The following is a 7,379-nucleotide window of genomic DNA, read 5'->3' on the forward strand; positions in this document are numbered from 1 at the left end:
AGGGAATTGAGGGGTTAAATTCGGTGAGCAGCGATGTGGGCACTGCAGATGCAGCCCACATCGCTGCTGACACCGATCTCTTTCCCCTCCGCTGTACTGATCGGTACAGAGAGGGGAGGGAGGAACAGACGTCATAACATGACGCCGGTTTGTTTCCAAGTGATCACTCCGTCATTTGACGGAGCAATCACGTGGTAAACGGCCGCTATGAGCGGCCGTTTACCGTGATCCGTGATGCGACCCAGCGGTCACGGATGCTCTCGAGTGCGCACACCTCGCGCGCGAGAGCAGAACAAACAGGGAATAGGTAAAAAATATAGAATGTAAAAAAATAATGTAAAAAATAATAATAATGAGAAATGATAGAAATAATAATAATAATAAAGATAATAATAAAGAAGAAAAAATAATAATAATAAAAAAATGAATGAAAAGAGTATGTATAAAAAAAAATATATATATATATATATATATATATATATATATATATATATATATATGAAGAAAAAAAAAAAATTAAATAAAAATAAAGAGTGAAATATAAAAAGAAGTAAAACAAGGGGAAATGTTTAGATGGATAAAGATAATATAATATAATGATGATAGTGAATTACATTTTTTTTTTACATTCTATATTTTTTACCTATTCCCTGTTTGTTCATTTCAATTGAATCTGTTTCCCCTTCTATTCATTTTTTCTTTTAATAATTTTTTCTATCTAATCCCTATTTTGTATTCTGGCTATTAATTCAGCTCATTTGCCATGCAATTATGTCTATTTATCAATCTGCTGTGTGAAACAATCCTGCTCTCTATATAAATGCTTCCCCTGCTGCTCTGGCCTTTAGAACTGAGGAAACAATGGATATTGTGAAACGCGTCTTCTGATTGGCCGACACGCCACTTCCGGTATACGGAGCTTGCGTTCCACGCTGGAACGCACTTCCGGTTCCGGGTTCTCGGACTCTCCGGACGTTAGAAGGCACTGATACTGCCTATTGCCATCATCTGGACATCCACGAGGCAGCGTTTTCTACAAAACCTAGGCTGCTACACCGCAGCCTCTGCTGCTGAACATCTTGAATGGCCGTTCCAGCTGTTTATCATCTCTGCTCCTCCGGATAGACGTGGCTGTGATTACCCTCCCTCCTTAACATTTTATGCCTGACTACAATGTCCTTTTGTGAGTAGCCAATTGGCTGTGTGATTTTATCAGATTTTGGTGTCCGTTTATGTAACAGTGATTAATCATCACTGCAGAGATCTCCGGCATTCTCTGTGAACATGGTTCACATGAGTGTGCGGTATATTACCCTGTGTAGATCGCTTCTCTTCATGTGAAGAGAAGAGATCTACAAACGTTCAGAACGCTCTCGCTGTGAATGCGAGGCTGAAGTCTCGGGAGAAATCCCGAGACTACGGTTAAAGAAGAACAAAGTGAAAGTAAAGCATCAAGCACAACACTCATTCATAAAATAAAAAAAATAAACTTTAAAGTCCAGCACACACAAATATACACCCCCCTTTATTATAAAACGTAACTAATATTAACATTTTACATAATAATTACACATGTGCTTTTATTCCCATGAACAGTGTATATATCAAATGGTTGATCCTGTATCTGTCAAGCATCTGTTCACTGTTAATGATATTTTAAATTCAATTGTAAGATAAATTAATAATAAAAATAAAAATATGTAAATACAAATAATGGCTAAAAAATTAAAGAATAAATTAAAAAAGTGAAATGAGATTCCCCTCTATAATATAATTGACCTGTCCACGGGTTCAAACCATCTGTTTGGGTGCCAAATATATATATAAATAAATAAATAATATATATAAAATATAAAAGATGATCCAAAAAATTTTTTGGATTTTAAATTTATTGATTTAAAAAAAAATATATATATATAAACCTAAATTAGAACATATTGATTCAATAAATATATATCTACTGTCAATCAAAATCACCCAATAATAGAAACATGGTACACTCTAGTAAAAGCTAAGTGAAAAATAATATTTTAATCATTTGAGGGGTTAGTGATTGGAGAGTAAAGAAGTTAAGAAGTATGGAGTCTTTGAAAAAAAAAAGAACAGCAAAGTTCAGCCATGGGCAGAATTGCATTTTGGTGTCCAGGGTGGTGAGCAACTGGGACCAACTATATGGTTCCCAGTCTAGAAAACTATCCTATTCCAGGAAAGGAGACATATGGCAATCTATTGTCCAGGAGGTCAATGCCGCAGGGGAAATTGCCCGCAACGTCGATACATGCAGGCGGCGAATCAATGATATTAGACAGCAGGTCAAAAAAAAACTTGCCTATATTGCAAGGCACCAACGTGGCACTGGTGGAGGACTTCCAGCAAATATTACCTTCTCCTGTTATGAAGAGGAATTAAAGGGGTGCCTCGGGCGTGACGTTGTCAGCGGTGTGCCAGGAGAGCATGATTCTGATGTTCATAGTAAGTAATTTTTTTTTTAAATTAAATTCCAGATATTTTTTTTTCTGTTTTTTAATTAATTGAAACTTTTTATTCACAGTGTTAGGAGAACCATCTGCTACCACCGATGAAAATGTGGCCGAAGATTTGAATCAGGGCAATGAGACCTTGCTCCTCTTTGATGACGATGGTAAGTAGTTTTTTTCATTAATTTTTTTAACCGCTTGTCTCCCACCCACAGATCATTTACTGTGGGCCGGCGACATGAGCAGGCTGAATCACGTATAGGCACGTCATCCAGCCTGCTCCTGTTTAATAGCACATTGTGCACCCATTATGGTGTGCAGCACGCCCCTCCCATGACCACTGTGTCCACTGGACACAGCAGATTTTGGGTGCCAGTACAGGACCGCTTTGAGCAGTAGCAGTAATCACCCTATGCTGGTTTTGTTCAGCAAATACCCAGCTATAAATTGAAAGTGAACCCGGGACCACAACTGCTCACTTTGCCCCCTTTCACATCAGGCCGATTTGACATGCGATTTTTTGACATGTAAAATCGCATGACAAATTACAGCCTATTGCTGGCAGTGACACTGTCCTAATTGTTGCGATGCTGACTTTGTAGCACCGCACCGATTCCCAAAAGTAGTTCCTGCACTACTTTTGGTGATTTCGTTGGCGATTTGAATAGACATCAGTGCAGCAACCCGCACAGATCTCTCTCAAATTGCCCTCAAAGTCGGACTGCAATGCGGGTTTTAAATCGTGTAAGTTCAGCTGAACCATCATGATTTCAAACCTCGTATGGATAGTGGTGGGAGACCAAGGCCCAACATGCCTCAATTTTTCCTGTTTCATGAAGATACAGAATCTTGTCACTTATGGTTTCCCATCCTCCTTTTCCTGCATGGTTCAGACAGGGAAACCTCAAACCAAGCAATATGTGCTTGGTCAGATGCTGTAAAGGGCAGGTATCTTATTCCCCCACTGCTGGGCCAATTAGAAAGCACACTGAGCTTTGTGCATGCGCAGTAGTTAACCAGCTGTGAAGCCAAAAGGCCGGGTTTCCTTACAAGGAATGGTGGCAGCAGCACCCAGGAGTTGATCCTAAGATCGGCTTTGGGTGCCGACATTGTTGGCTCCATGGACAGGTAAGTGCCCTAATAGTATAGGTCAACAGCTACAGTATTTGTACCTGAACAACATAGGAAAAGTCAAAGATAACCGGGCACAGTGTCGCCTCCTCCCACCTAATTGCTGTACTACCATGTTGCAATTGCGTGCATTACACGGCACTTATGGGTTTAAATCTGGCGGAGAGGAGGCAACATATCACCTCTTCATTGCCTGTCAAACACACTTTGATTGCTTTTCAGAGGAGTAGCAGTGCCTGCTGCACTTGTGAATGGGCCCTTAGTTGCATTCGGCAGTGGCACCCTTAAGGGTTGTTTACACAATGTTTGTGGGTGGTAAAACCCTGCAGTTGAGTCATGGTTTTATCACCCCCAATCTCTACCCCCTTTAGCTGCTGAGGCAGCATGAAAAGGTGTACAAATAGTGCAGCTCCTGTAACTTTGGTTGGTTGCTACTGCCTGCCCATCGCAACCCATTCCAGTAAATGGGGCCACTCTGCAAGCGCCTCGCAACTGCATGCTTCTGCAGGGTGCAAGGGGTTAAAGCATGTGCTGACAAAGCAACACCATGCTGCCTTCTTTAACACCTTGTTTGTTGTACTGCAAAAGGTTGAAGGGCACTTGCAGAGTGGCCTCATTCACTTGAATGGGTCATGCTTGGCAGGTGCTACACCCACCAACTATGGCAGCCTGTACTATTATGCCCAGTGTATTGCTTTACACTGAACTAAAGATCACCTATTTCCTTCTGCTGTCACCACTCTGGAGACTGCTAGCTGGGATAAGAGGTGGAGTGCAGTTGGTATCACTTTTCAGTAGGGGTGCAATGGATCGTCACGATCCTTGATCCAAATGGATCAGGAAAGGAAACGGCTACAGCTTGATTTACAGCAGCAGGATTCAATGGTTCCCACTGCTGTCTCTCAGCCTGCTGAACCTGCTTCCTGCTGAAGGCTGGCTGAGAGGGCTGTTATCTTTAGCCTGGTACAGTTTTCCACATTCAACCCAGTGGATTGAGCCCAAAAAGCTGTCAGTTCTCTACGGGAGCCACTGTGCTAAGGAACAAAACGTTATGACACCGATCTCATCTGCTGAGCTGTTCCGTAATGTGGCTCCCTTGGGGGGGGGGGATAGTGTTACATGGCATTAATCGATATTGTCTATGTATATATGTATGTATTATCTATGTACTATGTATATATATAATGTATCTTTGTCCCACAGATGGCCCCATACATAGGGAGTTATTGTCCACATCTTTTAGAGGTGCCTTATTATAAATATTATAATAAAGTGATTTATATTCTGATTATTGCGAACCTAATTACATTTTCTCTGATTGTTGTGTTTTACAGATAACACGCAAATCACTTTTCAAACGGAAAATGAGGAGAATTGTGGTAGCATCAATGGTAAGTAAAAAATGCCGTCATGAAGATGAATGCTAATTTATGTCAAAAATACCATAGCTGTGCTACAATATGAAGATGTTTAAGTGGTTTTAAAGCATAGACAATTTTTACTTTAAAGTGCAGTTCCACTCAAAAGTGGAAATTCCGTCTATCTGTCTACCCCCCTGGTGCCACATTTGACACCTTTCAGGGGGAGGTGGAGCAGGTACGTGTTTTTGACAGGTACCGTTTCCCACTTTTGGGAGACAGGGCCACCCCTCTCCTCCTGCCTTCCCCACCGGACCAATCTGAAAGCACAGTGCTCATGAGCAATAGGGGACCGGCTGTGAAGCCTAAAGGCTTCGCTGCCAGGTTCCCTTAACAGGAATGGTGACAGCTGCACCTGAGAGATGATCCGAAGATTGGCTGCGGTGCCGACAGCGCGGGCTCCCTGTACAGGTAAGTATCCATATATTAAAAGTCAAAAGCTGCAGTATTTGTTGCCGCTGACTTTTTCATTTTTCATGGGGAGGCTGGACCTCCTCTTGAGTACATTCCTTGCATTCAGGTAAAACATGTTTAGACATCGTCATCCCAACTCACCTGTCCCCTTTTACTTACCTGAGCCATCATTCAATACTGCGCTGTGCACGTCTGCAGGTCTTGTCTCCCCTCACCTCTGGGACACGATGGCTATGCTGGGGCACTGGGAGCCAATGAAGTTGGGGGCAAAATCTACTGTCTGTGTAATAGATGTAGCAGCAGGGCTTGGGAGCAAGCACTCAGAAGTGAACTCATGGGAAGCGGCTTTCTGTGGGGGCACAGACAGGAGGGGCCAGGAGCACCAGTGGGGGGTGTGTTGAATAAGAATAGGAAGTTCACGTCCGCTCTGTGCAGTTCCATTGTACAGTGCAGGGAAGTATTGAGATTCTTGTTATTTAAAAAAAAAATGTCACCTTTATAATCTATTTTAGTTGATTGTATTTTCTTCTCTTTTTTTGTTCCTGTTGAAATTCAACATTCAGATGAAACTCAAGCTGGGCTGTCCAATATGGGTAACTATATCTTAGATTAATTACAAGCATTACAACTGTATAATTTTCTGATGATTATTTAAAAAAAAAAAAATTTTTTTTCCAGAACCACCTGTTGTTTGTGACGAACAGCAAGGAGTTATAATGGAAGAGGAATTACCAACTAGTAAATCTAAAAACCCTTATAATACCGATATTAAATCTAATTATTTATTGTTGAATAATACGTATCATAATTTTATTTTTATTGTGTTTCAGATAATGAGGAGGGTAGGCACCAGGCATCAATTCCAGCACCAGGTCCCATACGGGTCCCAAGAGGGAGAAGGAGAAGGGAGCTCTTGGCCCAAAGACAAGAAGAAGCCAATAGTGCATCGATGCTGTTGGCTAATACCCTTAACTCCATGAGTGGAAATTTAAGAGAGAGACAGCAGCAGCATGATCAGGCCCTGGAAGAACAGCAACGTTTTCACAATTCTCTGATAACTGAACTAAGAAGACACAATGAATCTCAGGAAGCCATTTTAAAAGAAATGGTAGAGGAACAAAAAAAAATGTCATCTGCCCTTTTCTATCTTGTGGGGTCAATTTCTCAGCAGCTGCCCACTACTGACCAATCACAAAATACCTAAATCATATTTCAAGTTTGTTTGTTTTTTGTCTGTTTCTGAAATTTGCACTATTAAGTTAAAAAATTTGCATTTTTGTTTAAAAAATTGTTTTATTTTATTTACTATTAAAATTATTTGAAGGTAATAATTTTTGTCTTTTTTTTTTAAATCATCAAAATAACATTTATTTGAATTTTATAGACATCACAAATTGTTTTTAGTTTAAAGACAGCAGCATACATTTTGTGTAATTCTGCTGGGATGCCATCGGGCCCAGGGGTCTTGCCAGGCTGAAGAGTCTTTAACAACAGTAATATTTCTTCCGCCGGGATTAGTCCATCAACTTTATTCTGAGGTATCGGGTAAGTTGTGCCAGGGGGTCCAGAAACATATTTCTAAGCAACTAGTGCTAACAATTAGGGTTCAAAAACAGTACAACGTGTACGTAAAAGCAACTGCGGGATTTTGCGAAAATCGATGTGACTGCTCCGAAGCTTAGTGAGGGGAGCAATGGGCATCAGCTAGGAAAGCCCTGTAGGTGCAGGCAGTAAAGGGTCCTCCTTCTTGCTGTGCCTGATGTGCCTGGGTTCTGAGGTTGCCATCTTCCTCAACTGCTCTGCATCTGTAAATTAAACATCATATTAACATTAATGGAAAATATTTTATTATAAAAATGACATATGTACTCTTCTGCCTATTGAAACCTCATTTAGATATATCATCTGTTCCCCACAAGCTCCATGGTCAAGAAATTAA

The 7,379-nt window shown here is 40.9% G+C and overlaps 1 long non-coding RNA gene across 1 annotated transcript; it reads left to right on the forward strand.

The window, feature by feature from the left end:
* The first annotated feature begins 2,525 nt into the window (after window positions 1-2,525).
* Window positions 2,526-6,033, forward strand: LOC143929885 (uncharacterized). Its single transcript, XR_013262621.1, has 3 exons — window positions 2,526-2,641; window positions 4,943-4,999; window positions 6,004-6,033. It is a non-coding gene; the product is annotated as an uncharacterized LOC143929885 (long non-coding RNA).
* Window positions 6,034-7,379: the final 1,346 nt, after the last annotated feature.

This window comes from Lithobates pipiens, unplaced genomic scaffold, assembly GCF_037356315.1.
Source record: "Lithobates pipiens isolate NorthernLeopardFrog02 unplaced genomic scaffold, aLitPip1_a1.2 Scaffold_25, whole genome shotgun sequence".
Taxonomy (NCBI): Eukaryota; Metazoa; Chordata; class Amphibia; order Anura; family Ranidae; genus Lithobates; species Lithobates pipiens.